The sequence below is a fragment of the Numida meleagris genome, chromosome 4 (genome assembly GCF_002078875.1).
Source record: "Numida meleagris isolate 19003 breed g44 Domestic line chromosome 4, NumMel1.0, whole genome shotgun sequence".
Lineage (NCBI taxonomy): Eukaryota > Metazoa > Chordata > Aves > Galliformes > Numididae > Numida > Numida meleagris.
The window spans coordinates 31,177,979-31,202,422 of record NC_034412.1 but is presented as its reverse complement, the minus strand read 5'-3'; the positions used below and the strand labels follow the sequence as shown (position 1 = coordinate 31,202,422).

Genomic DNA, 24,444 nt, shown 5'->3' with positions numbered 1-24,444 from the left:
ACTCACATTAACTTCTAGACACCTTTAAACTTTGTTGTTTTTTTTTTTTTTTTTAGGTTTCCTGAACTGCTCTCCCCATAGTTTCCTACTTCAATACCACGAAATCTCACAATCCAGAGGACTGCTGAGGCATAGCAAAGCTATAAAACCATCTCCATCTATTAAGTGTATGATATCTATCCCTGACCCACACATTCTACCTCTGTAAGAGAAATCTCTTACAAATCCACCTTAGATTCTGCATGAGGTTTCTGATTAAAGTCAGGGTTTTTAAAATATCCTGAACACGAGGGGTGCTCTAGTCTCTTTCCTCCAAGACACTTCTGACTAAAGAGGGCAAAGGAAAGTGGAGAAGAAGGAAAAAGAAAGGGAGGTTGGGGGGGAGGGATGAAGAGTGAAGCAACTGTGTAGTTCAATGGCCAACAAAAGGGACTTCAGAGCCTTAAAATGTCTGTTGAAGAAATCGAGGGCACAGGCCAACTTCTGTTTCATGTAGAGGGTAAGAACAATGAAAGAAATGAAAGGATCCAATTTATAAACACTTGCCTTTGTGGCTGGTGCCACCAGTATAATTTGGTGTTTTTCAACAAGTTCTACATGGCACCAGAGGCTTGCAGTCACCAGATGGGTTTTACCTCTGTCAAAGAGGGGAGAGGGTCCTTGGGGGTAAAGCTAGCAGGGCTCATTGGCAGAGAATTAAACTAGATTTGAAAGGGCAGGTTGGTAATAGTGAGCCTGCCCATGATAAGGTGTAGGATAACATAGCTATGCTAGAGGAACAGGGTGATATGAAAAGGCAAAGTTGCACTCAGTTTTAGGAAGGGTAGAAGGGACAAGCCAGCAAACTACTAGCCCGTCAGCATCACACCTCTGCTGGGAAGTTCATGGGACAGATCCTCCTGGAAACTATGCTAAGGCATGTGGAAGAGAAGGAGGTGATACAGAACAACCAGCATAGCTTCACCAAGTGTAAATCCTGCCTGATCAACCTAACAGCCTTCTATGATGGCTTAAGATTGAGCATAGCACTGCCAAAAAGGACTTTAGGGTACTAGTGGATGGTGAGCTGGACATGAGCCCAGGTGCCCTTGCAGCCCAGAAAGCCAATCATACTGTGGGCTGCATCAGAAGAAACATGGCCAGCAGGTCAAGGGAGGTGATCCTGCCCCTCTACTCCATGCTAATGAGCCCTCACCTGAAGTATTGCATCCAGATGTCAAGTCCTCTGTACAGGAGACACGTAGACTTCTTGGAGCATATGACAGGAGTGACACTTCCCAGAGTATAAATCTATTTCAGGAAGAGAAGATCTCATGTCACTACTCAGCACAACACAACAAAGCTCCTTAAACCCTTCTGAGAAGAGGTAGCACAAGGTGAAAGATATCTGGAGGCCTGAATGCCTTCTTCAGGTTTTGGTATAAAGGCGAACTCCGGAGAGTTGTGCCAGAGAAAGTATGACAGGTACATAAAACAGTAGGAATGCTGTCAGAATATGTACTTCAGAGAAGTGGAAGTACTCTCCACTTGTGGGAACATGTATTGGAAAACATAGTCATCATATTCTGCTTACTTTGTTTCTAAACATAGAACTCCTTGAGTTCATGACAGAACTGATCTATGTATGTACATTCACATTCTCCCCCCCAAAGATATTTCAGTAGGCAAGAAAATTATTTCCCACCTGTTTTCATTGGTACTACAGACAATGACGCTACTAAGTAGAACATGAGAAAGTGCGCTGCCAGTCAACATGTTTCACTCAACCAAACATGTATCACGCAAGTCAACTCACTTTTGCAGATACGTCCAAACCTGGTGGACATATAAAATGTTTCTATTTCTAGAAGCTTCCTAGCATAACAAAATACAAAAACTCAAAAAAAAAAAAGACAATTAAGAGAGCTTCTCCCAAATTAAGTTTATTTAGACCAAGAGGTTTAAGGTAAATATCTTTCATCTTGAAATACAGGTTAGTGGGGAAAAAAAAAGAGAACTGGTTATTACTTGTAACAGTTTTCTCAAGTTACTAAATGCAGTTTCACTTAACTAAAAATGAATCCTCCTGATACGCCTTTCAGCACTCTGAGCTTTAATGATGCCTAGCACAGCAGTGTAATTAACAGTATCAATGATATATAACAATTCTGTTCTTTCCAGTGGTCGAAACAGAAGGCTAATGCCAGACTGCTTGTTAAGGTACACCCAGTTGCAAAGCACAGCAGATGAGACATTCCCCCAGTAGACACATAATGAGGTAAAGACATCTGTAAGAACTTTGAATGTGAAGATTTAAACTCTTTGGTGATACCGTGGATGGAATTATTGTCTTCCCTGCAGACACTGTCACTGGAAATAGATCAGCCCTCCAATCACACTGGACTATGAATACTTCCAACCTTGTTTTTCCTTAACTAAATTACTGCATATCTATTCCTAAGTTTCTCAAAGCAACGCAGACTAAGTTAACAAACAGAAAACCTCCTCTGGTACATGTGTTTTTTGTGTTTGAATTGGGCCTCACCACTTTTTAAAGAAATTGCTAAGTGATTACTTAGTAACAGAAGGAAAAAGAAACAGGAGAAAGAGAATAATTCAACACGAAGTAAATGAGAGAAAATATAAGTCAGAATATTTTTACAAAATAAATACAAGTTCTGGGGAAAAGAAATAAGTAATTTTCCATAAGAAACTACCAAGTTCTTTCCTATCCTTGGTGCTTTAAAAACTGAAAACTGAATTGCATTCACCTGGTCTAATAACAGAAAAAAATAGAATAACATCAATTCAGATCATGCACGATAAGTAGGATAAATAAGTATTGATAATATTATGAGTGTTTGAAATCATATACATGTAAATAGACTGACTTAGTTTCTTCACTAATGCTTGATCTATTTCAGTTGTTCTTTGCAACTATAATACATTACTGTGAATGTATTATAATAACACCTTAATTCAGACTTTTTATAGCTCACCAAATCAATCACAGTAAATAATGGGATCAATGCATTTCATCTTATTTGAGTTAATGAATTATCCATGAAGTAGTTATGACTGTCTATACATTTTCAATAACTCTCATGAGGGATCATCTTAACAGATATGTGCACCTACAGATGTATTTTTGTGTCTCCAGAAGCTTGCCTTTTTATGAGGGCTTCTCTTAGTAATGCCTCCTATTTTATTCTGTTGGCCCATGAGATCAGAAGCTTAAGTTAGTAGAGTGACAGTAGAGGTTGAACCTTCCCTCCAATATTCTGTTACATATTGTTGCTGTGTGCCAGATGGCAGCAGAGGGGCAAAATGGAGTCTGACATCGAAGTGCAGATGAAGCAAAAGTGTGCCACTGAATTCCTTCATGCAGAAAAAAATGGGACCCACTGACATTCATCAATGCTTGCTGAACATTTATGGAGACCAAGCAGTGGATGTGAGCACGGTGAGGCAATGTGTGGTGCATTTCAGCAGTGGCAACAGTGGCAGTGGGGTCACCTACCCTGGCAGAGACTTTTATAAGCACAGCATGCAGGTTCCTGCTTATAGCTGGTGAAAGATGCGTAGCCAGTGGTGGTAGCTATGTTGAAAAATAGTGTTCTGTAGCTGAGAATTTTCTCTATTAACTATTGTTATTTTTCTCCTGTCTCTTGTAGTTCTCATGGAAAAAAATAGGAGGCATTACTTTTGGAGCAACCAACATATGTAGAAAAAGCTTTCATCTATCTGTGTCAAATAAATAATATTGTCTTTTTTTCGGAGACCATTTTCTGAGCAGATGTAGAATGCCTGAGCTATTTGAAAATTGTTACGGATGTGAAAGAAAACCCTTACTGTTGGCAAGTTCAATACAAAAATTCAAATTTCTGGTTAACCTGACTTAAGATATTTCTTTAGAAACATATCATCTGCAGATGTATGTACATACTAGGATATATTATTCATTATTGACAATAACATAATAGACTTAGAAATACCATAACATGGATCATTATAACAATGCTAAAGACTGAGTTGAAAATGTAAAATTTCAGTCTTCATGAAGAAAAAGTGGCAATGATACTGAAGTATAACAATAACTGGTTGCTTTTGTTTTGTTCTTAGCTTCAAAACAATATATTAGTTTACATAAAATCATTTTACATAATGTAGTTTTGTGTATTTTATGCCAGGCTTTTTTTCCCTCAAGAGGATTTTTTATTTTCACTTAAATCTTGCATCTCTTCAGATGCAAGGAATTCTACATAGAAAAAAACATTTATTATGAATCATAATACAGAACTCCATAAATTTACAGTACTTTACAGTAGGAAGTTGGCATTTTGGAAATATCATCAGAAAACAGAAGAACATTAAAAACCTGATGAAACATTCTTAGTGTATCTGAACGCATCTATTTAACTTCTATAAAAATGTAGTAATAATGCTGATAATGCAAGACTTACCAATGTCTCTTCAGAAACTAATTTTCATATTCAACTATCTGAATCAAAGTTCAATGTAATATGATTGACATGCTTGTGATAAAAAACTGTTACACACTCACTACGAATGTTCTGCTCTTGACTGTTAGGGTTGAAGACATACACTTAATGAACTAACAAGTTGTAAAAATTAGTTTAAGGTTATGTTGTACAAAAGATGTATGAAACCTCAGAGGCCAATATCTGAAGTGTATTTTAAAGGGGAAAAATACATACTTTAAGTGAATAGGAAGAATTAATGAACAAGGATTGCTCTAGCAGAGAAAACTGTTGAAACATGAATAAAATCAGTCAGAACAGACTCTTCAAGTGACTAATTGCCAAAAGATAGCCATAGGGAAAGAAACGAATTATTAAGTATCTAGATTTCTCCAGTGGAGACTTTTAGAAAGCAATTATAGAAAGGGAAATAAAGGTTCACTAAAAAGAAGTAAAATCATTTAATGTTATTTACCTTTTTTTTCCAATTAGTACTGGACTGCAATACAGAAAATAATAAGAAACAATTTACACTGTTTAAGCTGAAATTGTGCCAAATACATCCAACAAGATTTTGCACAGTGTCAGTTAATACAGTGAAGTTATCTTAAATCAGCCAACATTAAAGAGGACACAGTTCTTTTCTCAATCATACTTTCCAGTTAATGCTTGGCTATTTGCTGTCATTAACTCTAGGCCTTCTCAGAGGTCTTTTATTTCCAGGGTCATCCTGACAAAACTTTCAACTTTCTTCTTGTTATCTCATTCAGGTTTTTCTTACCTTTCCACTATGTTTCCTATTATCTCAATCCTAAGAATTATTTTTTCTCTTCAAAGATGTGGAAATCACATGAATTATAGAAGGATTGCTTCTGCATACTGTCATTATACCCTTATTTTTCAACCCAGTCATTTCCTTTTCATCTGTTGAACGTCACATTAGCCATAAGTCAATGGATAAGTGTAATGAAACTGTTGTACATGGCAAGGAAAGCCAAACACCTGAAATTGCCTTCAGCCTCTCTTTTATAAAGGCACAAGGAAGAAGCCTCCTTCAGCTGTCCGTACTATAAACAACCACATCATAAACTTATGGACTCTCATATTGTTACGAGCTACGTATTTTAGTCCTACTTCATTGATTGTTTCATGACTTACTTCCTAAGACAATTCAAAAGCATAAATCTAGCTTGTATCTAACTTACTTCAGTGAAGTATTTCTTCAAAATGAAATGAGAGCGCCATGCTGGAGAACACAGCCTTCTCCCATCACCATCTCCTGGTCACCTGGGAGAGACCCAGCCTTACTCCTACATTGCCTCAAACTATGGCTCCATCACTTCTTCCTGGATTAATATACTTTTAAACATTAAATATTTCTTTTTGCTTCCAGGTTTTGACTGTCTGGCATTTATACAGATAGCAATCAATTACCATCTCAGCCTCTGAAGAACTGAGTGAGCTTGTTCTAGTCTATTCATAGGAAATGTTCTTCTTTCTGAATATCTTAAAATTCATTTTTTTCCTCTAACATTTGATCAGATTTGTTTATAATCTACGGCTAAGGTTATGTAAGTGTTTTTAAGGAGCATTCAGTATTTTCTTCTGTATATTGGGAACACCTTGTCTGAAACACAACATTGCTTCTATCTTATCTTGAAAACTATCCAAGTATAAATATGAGGACACTCCAAAAGTAATAGCTCTTATTTGTTTCCATGGAAACTACCACAGATACAAACACAGTTACACTATTTGATAGAGCAAATTCCTAGCTACAAAACACTATTTTTCAAGACAGTCACCTCCACCCACTATGCATTTTCACTAGGGATGGACAAGAGCCTGCATGACACACTCAAAAATCTGCATAGCCATTTGGAATATGGCTTGTCTTTCACATCAGTTTCACCGTTGCTGAAACACACCACCCACCACCTCCCTGCGCTCACATCATCTGTTTGGTCTCCAAAAAATTCCTTCACATGGGGGAATTCAATTAACACTTCTGCTGCATATGTACTTCCATGTCAGACACCATTTTGTCAGTGCCCCTCTGCTGCCATGTGTCGCATGGCAATGAAATGTAACTGAATACTGAGAGGAAGCTTCAACCTCTACTGCTGTACCAACATCTATTTCTACCATTATGAGCCAACACAATGAAACAGAAAGCACTACTTTCAGAGCAGTCCTCATACTTCTTAAGACAGTAAATAAAGAAGAGATAATCTTTTAGGTGTTAATGCTGTGTCTGGCCCCAAGTTATAAAGTTCTCTACACCATTTGAGTCTTACTACAACAATAACAGGAAATAAAGTATTTTCATTTTCACTGTTCTAAAATCACAGCCATTTCAAGATCTACGTCAACATAAAAAAAGAAAAACTGGGGCCTTAATTTTTACTAGAGATGACATAATGCACATGGTTACCTTCACAAATATGTTTATTCAAACAAAACTCATATAGTTGTTTAAACATTGCTGGTTGTTAGAAAACTTGTGTATAGTTATAAAGGACACACTATTTTGAAACAAAGTAGCAAAAAATAAACTCACTTTCACTGCCACAAACCTGCATTTGTAGCCATCATACTCCAGGGTTACTTTCTACAACCCCATTTTCAAACGCAACCACATGGAAATATAGGCTTATATCAAAATACCTAGGTTTTTGCTAGGTTCTTGCTACTTCAGTGGAGCAAAGCTGTCTTGACCTCAAGTAATTTGTATTGAACAATCTTTTCTGGTCAACTTTTTAAACAAGCTCTGTTTCATACACATCTTTTGAAGTTGCTCAAATTTTATGCAATTTTATTATTACTACTTAAGTAATTTTGGCTAAACCATATATGATCATACTAATGCAAGGGAAGAGAATGTAAGCAAATGAAGGGGGCACTCAGCTGATTTAAAATTGATTTAAGAAGCAATTATGAACAAAAAAGCAAATAGTTGCATGAGCTCCCTAAAATGGAACGGAAAGACTTGAAGATGGTTGTATAAAACCCATTATCAGGAAAACATTTTTTTCATAGTAAAATGTTTTTAACCATCTACAAAAGAAAAGACTTTCTTCCATGAAAATCTGTACAAAAAGATTTTTTTTTAAAGGCAAACTTTATCAGCTCCAACAGCAAAGAATGAAAGATCTTGTTCTTCTTAAAACTAATATTTTTTGAGAGGGAAGGGTGGGACCTAACTCTCTTTTTTGGCTTTTGTAAATGCTAAGATCTCTATGTAACTGACAGTCTATCTGCAGTTATCTGTATTCACAATGTTTTGACAAAATTTTCTCCCCTTTTTCAAGTTTCAGATCACAGAAGAAAAAATAACATGCACAAAGTAGCATTGTATCAGTGCTTCTACATTTGCAGGAGTATTCGTTACTAAAGCATTTTCCAAAAAGTCCCTTTATTACTTGTTCTACAGAAAGTGTCCTAGACAGGTGAATCACCATCCCTGAATGTCCCCTAAAAACCTTTTGGATGTGGTGCTCAGGGACATGATTTAGCAATGGGTTGCTAGAGTTAGGGTAGTATGGTTAGGTTGTGGTTGGACCTGATGATATTGAAGGTCTTTTCCAACCTGAGCAATTCTATGATTCCACTCTAAAGAATATGAAAAATTAAGCTTTGCTTTTTTAAATTACATTCTGTACACCTCTTTTCCTAGAGCTGATCAAACCTCAATTTTTTTCTAGCAGTGGAATTCATATGGCTTGGAAATTCCCATAGTCATGGAAAAAAAACCAGAGCAAGAACTTAAATGTAAAACCAAAATAAAAGCCTTCAACTTTATCCAACAAAATTCTCTTTCTTGAGATAATGTATACCAAAAGTATTCTGTCATTTTTCTGTGATGAGCATTTTCTCACAGTAAACATTCCAAATTTTTTCTTTTGTCTAAATCTATAATTTTCTTTTTCCCTTTTCAGGGTTTCATAAACACTGTCAAGAGGGAAAAACAGGCAGTAGAACTTGTAAAGAAGTTGGCAAATGAATGAAACCACATCTGGACTTCAGACAATCATATTACTCAGGGAGTTACTATTTTGGCTTCCAAAAGAACAGAAAAGGATTGGATAGCCTACAGCCAGTTCCACTGCTGTGAAATTAATGCTTCTATAATGACCACCATGTAATACGTATTTCCCTTTCTTATATGCATCAGCCTTAGCATCAGGATTAACTAAATCAGGTCCGATTACATCATTATGACAAGTTTGCCTTTCCTTTAGCCAGTACATTATTTCGTTTATTTATATCTGTCTAGCACCTATTTTCCATAGCAAGCAAACAATAACCCTTAGACCATATGTGCGAAACATTTTTCTTTGCATGCTCTGGTAACTTCCTTTAAAGAGGTATGTACTTCACGCATCCTTCAGGGTTCCCTCCACCCTGTCTCCTCTCATTCCTCATCTCCTTTATCCACTTGGTAGTCTGGAAGGCAGCACTTAAACTCTTGGAAGCAAGGGATGTCACATTTTATATGCTTCCACAGTACACTAAGGCCTGACCTATTTAACTCCTAATCGATAGTACAATAGAGATGTTAAATAATTATCACAGGACTGCTATATTTCATACCACGCAGTTCAGCTCACTGATAAGTTCTTTTAAAATAAAATACATTTCTGTTACACAAGACAACACCAATTTAAAACAAAAACAAAGAAAACCCTCTAACATTTATACATGAAACCATCAGGAAAATCTGGCATTAATGAATAAAGCTTGCATGGAATCAGGTAGAGCTTTATAAATGTCCCTTTTCTACTGTGTTCAATTCCAGATGCTTTGAAATTCAACTTCGATTGTATTTTTATTCAAAGCAATTAAAGTTCTACTGCACTGCTAAGTGTGCACATCAAAGTATTTAAAACTGAAAACACTCTCCTTTACAATAGCAAGCACATTTAAATTGATTTGCAGTTTAATTCCAACTCAGTTCCACACAGACATTAACAAATTTACTTTCAGACATCCCTGTTATTCTTCATATAGTCCCAAAGGTGTCTCAGTGAAACTGGATTTAAAGCATGTTAAGTGCACTATAGGAATTGTGCTCGTGAACACACAGTCCAATTAAGTGCCAAATGATGCTTTCAAGTCTCACCCATGTGAACTATACAAAGCCAGTGAGACTTGCAGTTGAAATTTAAGGTGAAAAAGACAATTCATTATTTGGTAAAGCGTGCATATATTGAATTCTGTCTTGAAACTTGTGCTGTAGCAAAAGAAAAAGTCTGTGAACCAGGCATTAGTAAGGACATGAAGTACAGGCAGACTGTTGTTGCAGGATTAAACAGAAGAATACAAAAAAACCCAGAACAAGCAGTGATTAGTATCACTGAAATGTCTTTCCAGTGATTTTATTCTGTAACTTCAGCAGATAGAATTATGATAAATATTCCTTAAAGTAAGAGTAGTTTGAGGTGCTAAGACTCTATTTTTAGAGCGTTCATGAGTGGGTCTACATGTTAGCTGCTTGCAGCATCAGTTTTGAATTAAATACAGAATACAATATCATTTTTGCATAATTATTGAGTGGTATAGTGCATAATTTCACCAGGCAAAATGGTTATCTTTTAAAATGTTAAAAACCAACAAAATATGTCTTATTAATTTTGTTGTTACCTAAAATACTGCTATCACACTGCTTGTTCAACAATATTTCCCAAATTGAGAATTCAATCTGTTCAGTCTTTGCTCTTTCCTTGTGCATGAACTATATCACAGCTCTGACCATCCTTGTTGCTTCTACTGTTTGTTGTTGTTCTTGTTGTGGTTTTTTTGTTTGTTTGTTTTGAGGAAGCTTTGTCTACATGGTGTAGTGGAAACAAACTCAGACCCTGATTAAGACACTTCCAAATTCTTATTTTCACACACAAATATTTGGAAATGAATTAAGAATGAAGCATTTGTTTTGCCATCCATTAGTGCAAGTGAATGTTTACTTAAGAAAATGCTGAACACTTCTCACTTTAGACACATGGGAATACAAAACAATATTACACCGCTTCCCAGTCAAGCTTTGGTCTACTAATCCTGCTGTTTTCATATACATAAGTTCAGGTGCATACAGTCACACTCATCTCCTCTCAGCTCTAAATGAGCAGGAAGACTTTCTGGAGAACAGAAGGTGCAACCATTCACGTGAGCGTGTGACAGCTTCTATAGGCATTTCAGATCAATTCCTTTGAAAAAGGAAAAGCTAGCATATGATTTTTATATATGTGTGTGGCAGGGTTTTTTTTCCGCTGTTTTTTGCTTGGTACTTTTTGTGAGTTTAAATATGTATATCTCTACATATTTAAACAGAACTGCTGAGAAACTGGAGCAAAATATGATGACAAAGATCAATGTCAATTTGTAGGAATGATTTACTTGATAAGTTAATGTCTACCCTCTTTGTTTGCTGTGACTATGTAATAAAATCAAGCAACGTATATAGAGGTAGGACAACGTGGAAGACTTTCAGTGAAATTTGAAGTCCTTTAGCTTAGGGTTTCTATGATTTCATTCAGAATTCATCTAATTGCATTACATAAAGATAAAAGATTACTTGAAAAAGTAAGAATTTAAAGGCTATTCAGCGTATCCTAATGTCTGTAACAAAATAGGACAAGCATCACTTCGTGTATTACCACACTATTATGAAGATTCTTATTTTTCTAGAGAAGTGAAAACAGCAGCAGAGTCTCAGTGAAATCTGTCCGTTATGAGAATTCTAGCTTAATTTCCAGACCACAGAAGTCTGAGCAGAACTAAATAAGCAGTGATAGCCTTAAGGCGCCAATCTCGAAGCGGGTGCTACTGAAAGAAAGACTGTCTCACAGCATTTCCCAAGTGTTACGCACATTCAGTCATACCAGCAGATGGTACATTTAGATCTCAAATGTTCCTCCTCAGAACTCCATCGTTGAACTTCTGAAGACTTAAGAATTTACTTTTTTTTTTTTTTAAAGAAATAACATTTAGAAGTAAGGTAAAATGTCACAGAAAAGAATTATTTTAGGAAATGCTAGAGAACCCTTGAGGACTACATTTTTAATAGATCCACAGATCACAGCAAGAAGTTGCTCACTCGCATTCACTGTTTGAATAAACCTATCACATTGAAAGAGACTGGACGATAATTACAACATTTTTCCCCAGGGAAACTATATCAGAATTTGACTCTGTATTGAGAAGCTTGTATTTTTATTTTTTTTTAAACTAAACAGCCATCCTTAGCAAATAACAGCTCCTATGAAATTAAACGCCTTGCACGATTGCCATGAATATACCTTACACGCAAATCAGGTGTCCCTGACAGTTCTACTGTGGCACATGTTTCAAAGCATTTTTTTTTTTCATTGTTTGAAAAACCTCTGAGGTAAGATTTATCTACCGAGCATTTTCTGAAACAGGACATTTCTGCCATCTGAGAACAAAAAAGTATTGAAAAACATATGTGTATAACTGACATAGAATCATAGAATTGTCTTAGAATCACCAAGGTCAGAAAAGACCTCCAATGTCATCCAGTTCAAGTGTCCACTTATCACCAATAGTTCTCACCAAACAATGTCATTCAGTACAACGTCTAAATGTTTCTTGACATCTGAGTAGGAAAACCACCTCTCTCCCATTCTTCAATGTTCTCCCAACAAAAAGGTATGATAAAAGATTAAATAATAAGATAATAAAGCTAAAACCTTTATTTACCTTATTTCTCTTCAAAATGCAGTAATTGTTCCAGACTTTTTCTTTCTCTCTTCACTATTTCTATTCAGGACAACTCAAAAATTTTAGTTTCAAGTATTTTTATCTTCATATTTGAAGTTTTACATTATGACAGCAGAAAATACAATTAGTGTAACAACTACTGAAAATATTTTCAAATATTAATATTAAAATATTGTTTTTAAATAATACATGTTAGAATAACATAAATTTAAGAGATTATCAAAATTTCTCACAAACATTAAGTCCTACTTCTTGGCTATATAAAAAGTAATCAAGGAAAAGCAGTATTTTCTTCATGAATATAAATTTGTACTTAAGAACAGCTAGGTCCTACTCTCAGGTCAACATCATTGGAAACTTTTTCATCAACAATAATTACAAGTAAATTGATATCCAGTCCCTAAAATATACAGGTTCTGACCTGCAATTAAAAAAATGCTGCCATCTCTTGTAACCCACTCAGAACTGAAATACACGTTATTTGATTTCTACGGAATTCTTCCTCTTTTCATTCCTTTTATCACGGCTCTTCTTCACATCCAGCCTTCATATTTCTTACATTTTTCCATTTCTGCTGTGTTTTTCCACACACCTAGCTTGCTTAATATCCTCTCCTAGCTTGTCTTCACAGTGAACAAAGAATATATACAGAGAGCCAGCTATAAGCGGTTAGATATTTGGGAGTAAACCTCAGTCAACTCCACAGAGCAATAGAAGATGCATGTACTTTGTATTTATAGTAATCCAATATGCCATAAATGTACTTATGTCATTAGAAGACTGAAAAAAAGTAATGATCAAACAGAACAACAAATTCATCTGTGCACAGACTCTGTCTACAAAAAAGACACCTGTTCTCCTCCCCTTGCCTGCAACACCGAGTGAGTGCTGCCAACCCGACAAAGGAAAATACCTTACAAATGCAGAGTGCACCCCTCATATTCATAGCATGTCCAACTTTAATGACAATGGAAGCTGGGAAAAAATATTGAGCAAGACAATTCTGTTTTTTTTCAGAGCAAAATATGTATACTTTGCTTTTCAATAAAACATAGAATTGTGAGAGAAATTAAACTGCCCAGTAAATAAAGGGATAATTTGTCAGCTGTTGCACAGTTACATTTTGTGTTTTTGTTTTTTTTTTTCAAATACATAGTGCTATTATTTGCATTCTTATTAAGTAGCTGTACATCAACTGCATTAACACTCTGCTAAGTAGATTCATAAAGTCAGCTGACGGTTTGGCAGGGTGCCACTAGCCTCTCCTGCAGCCTTTTAAAATATCCTCCAGCAGTTCTGACACACAGCATTGGGCTTTCATTACTCAGAGATTAGTCAGTGTGCTGAAGCACACTTGCATTAACTCCACTGATAACCCAAAAGAATATTTACGTGTTCACAGTACATCCATTTATGTAGTGAGGACAGAAGTTCAGCATTGATTTAAGTGAGATAGGACAAATGTCTTTCTACTGCGTAAAGAGACATTCAGATGTTAGGTAGTGGGCATTGTTTTGTCCAGAGGAGGAAATGAGATTTCAAAAAAAATCAGTGTGTAGGTTACACCTACCAAAATTAAAGTGTAGGATTAATCTGCTTATATGAAAAGTTTTGATCAAAACTTTGGTCTCTGCTACAGAGATTGGATATGAAAATGAAAATCCATTGAAGCTATCTTAATAAGCTCTGTATTTTGTTATTTTATCTCAATTCAAATAGCATAGCCTATGACTGCGATAACACTTTGAAAATAAAAGAAAGAAAATCACATTTTCCACACACAAGTTAGTATTTAGTTTTTTTTTTTCTCTATTTTCCTTTCCACTTTCTCTTATCCTTTGTTGCACGTAGGATGGATGAATTGTGTCAGGAATTTTGCAATTCTGTCCAGAAGCAGTGACAGCTATGCTTCTTCTCATCTCCTTTCCACTGAAACACATGGCTGACTGTGGGAAAAACCACTCTTTCCAGAGTTGTTCCTTTAAGGTTGATAGTTGATCGTAATTTCTAGGGAGTACAATCGCATGATGAAGTCATAACAATAAATAAGCAAAATAATTTTAGGTCACTTCTACGGAGAGCTAGAGGATATTAGCATCCATAATATCAAAGTACGAACTCATAAGCATGATCGGATAGGCTAGTTCAAGTAATTATTCTTCTAAAACATAATTACAAGTCCTCTAACTAAACCTCAGTTCCTTTGTAACACATTTATACTAACGTGAATTTTTTATTGTGGCTAAAACACAAAAGATTATGAGTCTTTTACTGCCTGCAAAGCATAAATTTATATAAAAATCAAGCTTACAAAATAAAGCTTCTTAACTTGAGAGATAGAGGATTCAGGACTCTTTCAGAAGCAGAAGTTGAGAATTTTCAGATCACAAACAATATAGAGAGTTGGTCAATAAGAACAATGAATCAGTTCAGTCAACGGAGAACTACCTGCAGATCTCGTCACTGTCAACCAGTATCACTTCTGAATTGCAATGCAATCTACATATTATGAAACCGTTCACCTCATTACTGTACAAGAATCTTCTTCATCCTCAAATATTGAGGGGAACAATATCAACTAAGTCTAACCTAATTCCTAACAGGTATTAGACTGTTAACAGTTCAAGATAACTGCTAGCTACGCAGGAAGCACTGGCAGAACACTATGCTGCTCAAAAGATAAAGCACACACATTTGAATAGTTGATCATTATACTTAAGTACCCTTCCAAAGGGTACAGAAGGTAAATATTTCTTCAAGAAAGAGTTAAAGAAGCATTATACTATTCTCATTTTAGGTTCTTGGAAAACTTCATAACTGACTACACTTGTTATAGTAAAGGGTTGCTAAGTTGTAAAAGACTTATTTTGTTCAGATTTTTATTTTCACAATCCTTTTCTGAATGTATCATTACTACGTTCTGTCATTTTTATTGCTTTACACTCCCAGTTGACTTTAATTAAAGTACAATACAGTCAGAATGTGTGTATGCACATATACTTAGATTCAATGGAAATAAATAGGGGACACTAATTTCCAAGTAACCAGAGATACAAAGAGTACAATAACACTATTTGATAGAGAAAATTCTCAGCTACAATACACCATTTTACAACATAGTCAGCAGCATCAGTACGCATTTTCCACCTGTGATGAAAAAAAGCCTGGATGCCATGCTCATAAACATCTACACCAGTAGAAGTGACCTATTCTCACTATCACCACTGCTGAAATGCACCACTCAGGACCTCACTGTGCTCACATGCACTGAATGTTTCTGGAACCCAAACAGTAAGCGTTCACGATAGCCAATGGGTGCCATTTTTTTTTCCCCTGCATGCAGTCATTCAATTCCACAGCTTTGCTGCATATGCACTTCCATCTCAGGTGTCATTCTGTCAGACTGCCCCTCCACTGTCATCAGTCACACAGCAACAAAATGTACTGGAATATTGGAGGGAAGGTTCAACATCTATTGCCATACCACCAAGATCTGTCTCTGACATCACAGGTCAACTTAAAATAGGAGGCATTACTTTCAGTGTAGCCCTCTTATATGCAAATATATAAACATATCTATGTATTTACTTACAAGAACTATTCACAACCTATTCTCCTGATTGCCTGTAATCTTACCTGGGTTGTCTTTTGTTGATTAAGAGGGTTTGTCTGAAAGACAGCCTAACATTTCTGACTTATTTCTGTAGCTCCATTTCAGACAAGAAGAAAAATAGGTAACAATCTATAGTCTCAATAACTAAAATCACCTCTTCTTTTCTCTCCAATTTTTCCAATGGTGTTAAAAACAGAATAGCTTTTGTGCTATCTTACAGATGTACAGATTGACTGGAAGATGAAAGGAAAGATCTCCGAAAGGTTTCATGTAAACGACATAAAATTGCATTGAATACACAGTTTGAACTTTTCAGTAAGATACTTCACAGAATACAGATTACTTCTTCAGGCTAAAACAGGTACTTCACTTAGGAAAGGATACACACACAGTTATGCATTGCTTTAGATCTGTAAAATACCTTTCTGCTACTCATTTAAAATTTCAAGACAAAACATTCTATTGAGTACAATAGTGGGAAAGCTTTGTTTGGCAGCTGACGTGAATTTTAAGCAAATCCAGAAATAAAGCAGGATTTGGTAATATTTCAGTCTTTCTATTGGATAATTCTATTTATAGGTCAAAAATGGGAATGAAGAACCTAATTTATTCTTATAGTCTGTATAAGACTAGTGAAACTCTGTACCACCTGAGTAGTTTCTCCATTCAGGTTAACTGGGAAAGTAATTAAAGGCCCCTACAAAAAGAAGAAATAACCTGACAAGCCTGGGCAGTGCACCCATGAAAACTAAAGCTTTAGATATTTGTTCTGAAAGTACATGTAATCTAGAACTATTTCTCTGTGTTTGAGAAAAACAGTGGAGTCAAGAACAGGAAAATGAGTCATTGAGGAAATTAAGAATGGAATTTTCATTTAAATCTCACCTAGCAGTCAGGATAGACAATTTCTTGAGTTGAGGAAAATAAACTTCTTTATTCTTTACATGCAAAAAGCTTTCATTCCAATCAACAATTTATCCTGGTAATGTAATCTACCCGCAATGTTATGTACTGACTAATTCAACAGAAAACATCAATATTCTCTTGAATCCTGCAAATGTATCTTATATATGCTTGAAATCGAGGCAATAATTTACATGTAAATGTAACTTCACCCAGGCTTTTAGTGATATATCGGAAGAACTGAGCAGCATTAATCAGAGGTCCTACCTACATATTATTCGCCTATACTCAAGTGCCAAAATAATCACTTCTGTTTCAGAGATGACAATATACATTAGTATATAGCAGCATGTTGCCCTAACACTGAAAACTCATTCACAGCTGGATGCTTTATGTCCTGTGAACTAAGTTATATAATAGTTATAATACAAAAATACACTTAAGTTAAACTATAACTCGAGAAAAAAGAAACACAAAGGAACAAAAAAAGAGGAAATTCTCCATTGTTTAGTGAGCATGATCACTTTTTCAGACAAAGATGTACTGATGTGCAAATCTCTAGATACCTCTATAGAGGCTGGGAGAGGCTCTGTATTACATTTGGCAAATGCAATGCCTAGCATTCATAGTTTTCTTCATATCCACTGGATTGAGCATGTTACTTGCCTGCATCCACTCCCATGAGTTATCTGAGCATTTAAGAGACTGTAGTCCCATTTTGGAACCAATGTTTATTTAACTTTTACTGTCACTTGGGTAAGGACCTCTCTAAGAGCATCTCGGTGCACTTCACACCTATTCCTGATACACATTTGTTGTGCAGTGAATAATATAAGGTAGTGCACTTATTTCTGTGCTCTCTAGATAAGCCAGGGGGCTGATGAATCTGCTCGTTAAAATGTTTTCAAGTGTCTATCAAACTCCTCTGGCAGTTTCCTGAGAAAACTTCTATTGTAACAAAAGAGCTGAAGATGGCAGTGAGGACACAAAACTATTAATCTGAACACTACAAAACACTTCAAGGACAGTAAACACTGAGAAGCAACATTGAAAAGTAACATGGAAAGAAGAGAATTCCTAGATAGTGAGTAAAGTAGATCCTTAGGGACATAAGAGCAAGGAACAAATCAAGACTAAGTTTTTCAGATATGTGAAGTTATGAAAGTCTGAACTTCTCAGCATTCCTATTTCCTTTTCATGAATGAATCCTCACAAGACATCTCCAAAAAAAATCAACAAGGGAGACATACTGTTGATATTCCCTGAGTTAGCTTTGATTTCACTTGGTAGGGATGAGATCCTCCCCAGGGAAGTTACTGTCACAGTGTGAGAATTGCTGCTGTGTAATAGAGTTAAAAACACTGAGCATAACAATTGTTCCTTCGAATTGGTAAACACTGTGTTCTCTGACAATGTGTTAAACTCTTTTAAAGAGAAAAAGATGTTTTTACAGATCCAAACCCTGATTCTGCACTTATAAGATGAACCAAATGACAACAATAGCATGAGAGGGTTTTTTGATTTTGTTTTATAAAAACACAGCAGAACTTAAACACATCTTAGACTTCCTTTGTCCTCTTACTATAAGCACTGTTCCCATTATTCTTCCCCTTCCACTACTATAATATAGTATATATAATTCTTATAGGAAAGATTTGCACCTGTTCGCCCCGGTTTTACCAAGCCTTACATATCTCTACTGCAATACATAACTCATTGACACACATTACAGGATCTCCCCCAGAAGCCAATGAAGAATACAAGTACCAACAGCGGTGGCTACAGTGTTTCTGCTACAGATGCAGTGCTCTACATCCTTCTCTGGAGTGACCTTGCTTACATTTGAGATTGTCCATCCAGAAGGTTGATACATGCACCCAATAGCATGCAAATACCTCCTGTGTTCAGTTTTCCCATGGGCAGTAGCTCTGTTACAAACCAGCACTCCTCACCGACCAAATTAACTCTTCCCAACAAACGGAAGAAGCATTTTCTGAACATACAACCACAGTTGCATAAAACATTTAAATGGCTAAACTTTAAGTCATTAAAACTAAGAAATCAAAAAGGTTATTTGCTAAGATAATTATGAATCGAATCAAATATAGCATGTAATGACAATTTCTATTTTATTTGGATTTCTAGACAGGATTTTACATTCCATTTCTTTTCCAAATGCTTGATCTGTTTTGTAAGTTTTATTCTCCTCCGCAATAGTCATTCTGTTAAAAGAGGTAGCATTTAATGTGTATGAGTTCCTAAGCAGAAAGTAAACTGATTACTCTGTTTTAAAAAAATATTTTTGACAAGCATATTGTGCGGAAAAGGAAAACGGGTACTGTCTGGAATCACAGTGAACTTTCAAACTCTGTATGTCAAGAAACATGACAAAGATGAGGGAAAACTAAAAAAGCTTACAAGGCATTGTAGACCTTGAGACTTGAGAAAGAAGTATAAACCTCAAAACCAACTTCAAATGTCAGATAACTTGTTACCAGAGCCCTCAAAGGCACGCAACGTTTTCACAGAAATTTACGTTGAGGTAAATTAATGCTGGGCTGCAGAAGTTTCACTGCATTACTGTACGAAATACCCAGCAGCAGCACAGAACAGAGCCTGACGCAGAGGGAGAATTTTACCTTCTAACCCTCCCAATAACATGAATCCTGGAAGTGGAAAAATCTCTCTTTTATTCCTCTCTCCTGTAACGTAGAACTCCTGCTCTTTTTTTCCTCATCCAGGTTATAACAATCACTTGACTTGAGTCATTTTATACGTTATACTCTAAGACAGCAAGTCATCTCAACTATAAGATCATTTCAGCAAGGATTAAGATCCTCAGCTTTCTACACAAACTGCCACTCATTGTCAAAACAATATCATAATAGATTCTTAAGTTAAAGACAAAGGGATAATCACAAACAACCATAATAAGGATATCATGGGAGGAGAATGATACAGAACTGTAACTTTGTCACAGTCCCAGCATAGCTGGCTACAGTCAGCATATCCAGTCAAAAAAGAAAATGCGTCTAGAAACATACTAGAAACATTTTAACAGTTACTTTACATTTAGATCTCCATCATTAAATCTGTTTAGAATTACAGTTATTGACCTTATAGAAAGGAAAAGGAAGAAAGTGAAATACAGTGTGATATATACTAAAAATTCATATGAAATAATACACTTTGTGTCTGGAAAGGTTCTGTGTATTTGAAGTATTAACTTGCTAATAAATTATTAGAAAATTTTCTAGATATATCTAGAAAGCATGCCTCTCAAGCACCTCACAAATCTTGTAGGCTGATATGGTAATGGCCTTCAAACATGAAGGTCTGCAACAGTAAGAATGAATATTCACCCTATGACCTCTACTTAATCTATCTGGGAGAAGCTGTAAGAGGGAGGAGAAGAGGAATAAAATGGAAAGGAGGAAAATTTAACCTGGCCTTTAGAGTTCAGTTCTTAAAGGTTGCTCATTTGAGAACTCGAACACGATGCTATCAGAGATAAAGATAAAATATGAACATAATAACAGAAATTTACATATATATCAGAATATGCCAACAAAACATAATTGAAGAAATATTCTTTTACCACAGTGAAATAAAAGAATTACATTGCCCACCATTCTCTCTCTCATGCACACATTTAATGCTAGGAGTTCCACTGGGCAAACAGTTCATTGTTTAGGATCTTAATTCTTATTTATGAATATTTTAAGGAACAACACCGTAACAGCTAACATTTGTTTTTAAGATGGAAGAGTCATCTCAAAGGTGTGCAAAATGTTCCCAAGTCAGCATTAAGTTCAGTTAATAGTAAACTTCCATTGCTTCCAACTTCAAAAACAAGCAGCACAGAATCATCTCAGGAAGGTTCTGGGAACGCTGAATATATTTTTCTCATGAATTTCTAGGAAGAAAAAAAATCAACTTTTTTTTTCCTGAATCCCCCCAAATGAATACAGAAACATTTCACACAGGGGGAAGTAGAAAGTCTTTTGATGCCTCTTAAACATAAAATGAGCCAAACTTAAAGTCCCTATGCCCATACATACTCTTACAGTAACAATAATGCAAATTGATTTAAATAAAATCAATGATGATCTTAATAATATGCATATTCACTGCTGAAGCCAGGTCAGAATAAACTTGCCAGAGATAACTGGAATCAAAGTTAGACTTTTTAAAAGATGTGTATAAATCCAAAATACTTAATGTGGCCAAGCATTCACTTGTTTGAATGATTATAAGTACAAACAATTCTCATAACAGCAGGTTAGATGCAGTGACTCTGGAGTCCTTCCTGAGCTTGGTAGTCAGTAGCTGCTGCACTCTCTCGATATCAACCCTAGCTGTGCCTGAGCATGGACACTGCTTTTCCAAGTCTCATGAGATTACACTATATATTTTTTAGTTCACTTAGCCTTAGTTACAACTCTCCTAGTATGGGTAATAGTTTTCAGTCGAAACAGTGTATCCTCTGTTCCTCTTCTTCCTTGCAACAACTTATCCAAAACAATATTCCAGTGATGAAACAAGGAGTACCTCAGACCCAGCTAGCAAAACAGTGATTTGTAGTAGGAAGTTACTGTATGAGCCAGTCCGCTGTTAACAGACAAACCTCTTTCTTTCTCACAAGGAAAGCCTTGAACACCATTAACAACCCCACTACTGGGCAAATGGGAGCAACGCACCTGTAGTTCAATCAAGCTAAAGGATCTCAGCTGAGATGAAAGGGAGAAGCAAAGTTCGGAATACAACATAGCCACAAATTCATGAATAGACTTCCCTTACACAGTAAACGAATTATACTGCTCTTTCCAGAGAAAATGCACATTGTAATTAACTGTCTTGCTACAAACTTTCATCCTAGAAGAGCTACTACTCTTTTAAGGAGTAATATTAAGAAAAGCAGGAACGTAAGTGTTGTTCATTAAGTAAATACAGGAATAATGAAAATCTAGAAAACAACCTTTTCATCAACTTTAGCAGAAATCCCTTCTGTAAATTTTACCTGATCATCTTACTCCACCCCAGCAGGAATATTTACCTGTCCAAAACACAGTATTTTTTTCATTATCTGACAAAGTTGTCTCCTGCATATTGCAGTGGGTCTCATTTTATATTCCAATTGCATTCACCTGAAAATTATTATTTCCATATTAACTAAACTGTACATTTACATTATACTTTTGTGAATTGTGTTTCTGCTGCCTAAAAACAAATGGGAAAAACGCAAACATGAACGGTCTGCCACAGTAGGAGAAGCAGAAAAAAGGACTTATTTAACAATATAACAGCACCTGCATCCTGGAGTCCAAATCTTCTTGTCACAACACTATGACCATTGTGAAAAGATTGAGGAGAAAATGGAGGTTCAGATTTCATTTTCTTTTTCTACTAGACTACATTTTAGAGATGAATGTTGAAATAAGTGCTCAGACTATTGGCAAAATATCTGCTGAACTCCTATAGACAAGTCACAGCCTTGTCAGTCTAGAGAGTTCAGTCTCAAATTATTTTTGAATTGAATGAATTGAATTATATAACTTCAGTTCAAGGTAAGAATCCATGCAGAATCGCAGAATCAAAGGGGTTGGGAGGGGCCTCTGAATATCTACCAGTCCAACCCCCCCAGTAAAGCAGGTTCCCTAGAGCAGGCTGCACAGGAAAGCATCCAGGAGGGTTCTGAGTATCTCCAGAGGTGGAGAATCCACAGCCTCTCAGGGCAACCTATTCCAGTGCTGTCACCCTCAAAGGAAAGAAGTTTTTTCCATGTTTGTATGGAACTGCCTATGTTCCAGTTTGTGCCCATTGCCCCTTGTCCTGGTTCTGTGCACCACTGAAAAGAGGCTGGCTCCATTCTTTAAATTTATAAGCACTGATAAAGTCTTCCCTCAGTCTTCTCCTCTCCAGGCTGAACAGCCCCAGATCTCTCAGCCTTTCCTCAGAAGGGAGATGCTCCAGGCCTTTAATCATCTTTGCAGCTCTCCACATGACTCTATCTAGGAGATCTGTCAAGAACTGAGGAGCCCAGAACTGTACACATTATTCCAGATATGGCCTCATCAAGGCAGAGTAGAGAGGAAAGATAACCTTCCTTGACCTGTTGGTCACATTCTTTTTAATACATCCCAGGATACCACTGGCCTTCTTGGCCACAAGGGCACACTGCCAGCTCACTGCCAACCTGTTGGCCATCAGAAGACTCTATATAGCAGGTCAACCCCAAACTTGTACTGATGAACGCAGCTATTCCTCCTCAGACACAGGACTCTGCACTTACCCATATAGAACCTTATAAGGCTCCTCTCCAGCCTGTCCAGGTCTCACTAACTGACAGCACAGCCTTCTAATGTGTCAGCCACTCCTCCCAGCTAACTTACTGAGGGTGCACTCCGTCCCTCCGTCTGGAGATACTGAACAAGACCGGACAGAGTACCCACCGCTGGGGATCACCACTAGCTACACGTCTCCAGCTGGACTCTGTGCCAATGATCACAACTCCGAGCTCTGCCAGTTCTCAATCCAGCCCACAGTCCACTCATCTATTCAAGTGCTCAAACACCAGAAAGGCTTCCTAGACACCAGGGCATCAGCATACAATCCGTACTCCAAAGAAAATATTAGATAAAAAAATTTCATGAGGAACAAGCTTTCTTGCTGTGAGCTTGCTCTGTGTTAAATTATTCATTCCTTGTAAACATCTAGTTTGCTATCAGAGAGGAACAGCAGCACTTACTGTTCAGATTAGGGTTTGCTGTTTGCAAAAGAACACTTTTCAGATAAGTTGTCACCAGCACACAAAAAAATCCATGTAAGATAGAATTTTCATATAAATCCCACAGTGTTCTGTATTTATCTGAAGTTTATATAACCTAAAGGAAATGCCAGTAGAGCATAACATAATTTGGATTATACTGCATAGCAGAGTAGGAAGTTTTCTTGGCTCATGCAGGATGAAAAGAGAAGGGAGATTTCTTACTGAATATTGGCAGAGATTTCCATAACAAAAGATGATATATTTTTTTTTCTATCTTACCCATCAGATTTCCAGCATCTGCCCTTCAGAGTAGCTTTATTTCTGCCCTTAATTTTTTCTCTTTTAAATAATTTTGGGCACCTTTATAGTTGCTCTCTGCCTGTCCATTTCTCTTTGATGTTGACAACGCGTACTGGGACCCTTAGTCTGAATTTTAATTTCCATTTATCTAGCTCATAGTCCCATAGATTGGGTATAAGTTCTAGAAATGTGTCAAAGGTTTAAGGGCATTCGGCCTGGTTCCATGACGAAGGGGATGGGGGACCCACAGACCCACACCCCAGGAAAGGGAAAAGAGGGTAGGGAGATGGGCCTGAGAGCAAAGAACAGCAGCAACAATCTGAGGAGAAACAAACTAATTTACTAAATAAGATACCGGAATGCAAAACAACACACTACAATACAATATAATTACAATTTAAGCTGATAAATCCAACACAGAGAGAGAATGTCCAAAAATCAAGGTAGGCCTTACTCTACTACCGACGATAAGACGTCTGGGGAGTGAGGTGCTGCCAGGACGAGAGACGGGCGGAAAAAGGGGACGATGTCCCGTGATCTGCAAGTTCTTATCTTTTCCCTCTGGCCGGAAATGGTAACAGAGGAGCAAAGTACCGTGGGCAATGTAGTAGTCCTTCACTTCTGAGAACCAGGTACATACACTACATAACGTTATGATGTGG

General features: G+C 36.6%; 1 long non-coding RNA gene across 2 annotated transcripts in view; it reads right to left on the bottom strand.

Annotated features, from left to right (window-relative positions):
* Nucleotides 1-24,444, bottom strand: part of LOC110397490 — a 264,908-nt gene that overhangs the window by 223,236 nt on the left and 17,228 nt on the right. For both annotated transcript variants that reach the window (XR_002437805.1, XR_002437804.1), the window contains exon 2: nt 1,196-1,290. This is a non-coding gene — a long non-coding RNA (uncharacterized LOC110397490). The remainder of the gene's footprint in view (nt 1-1,195; nt 1,291-24,444) is intronic.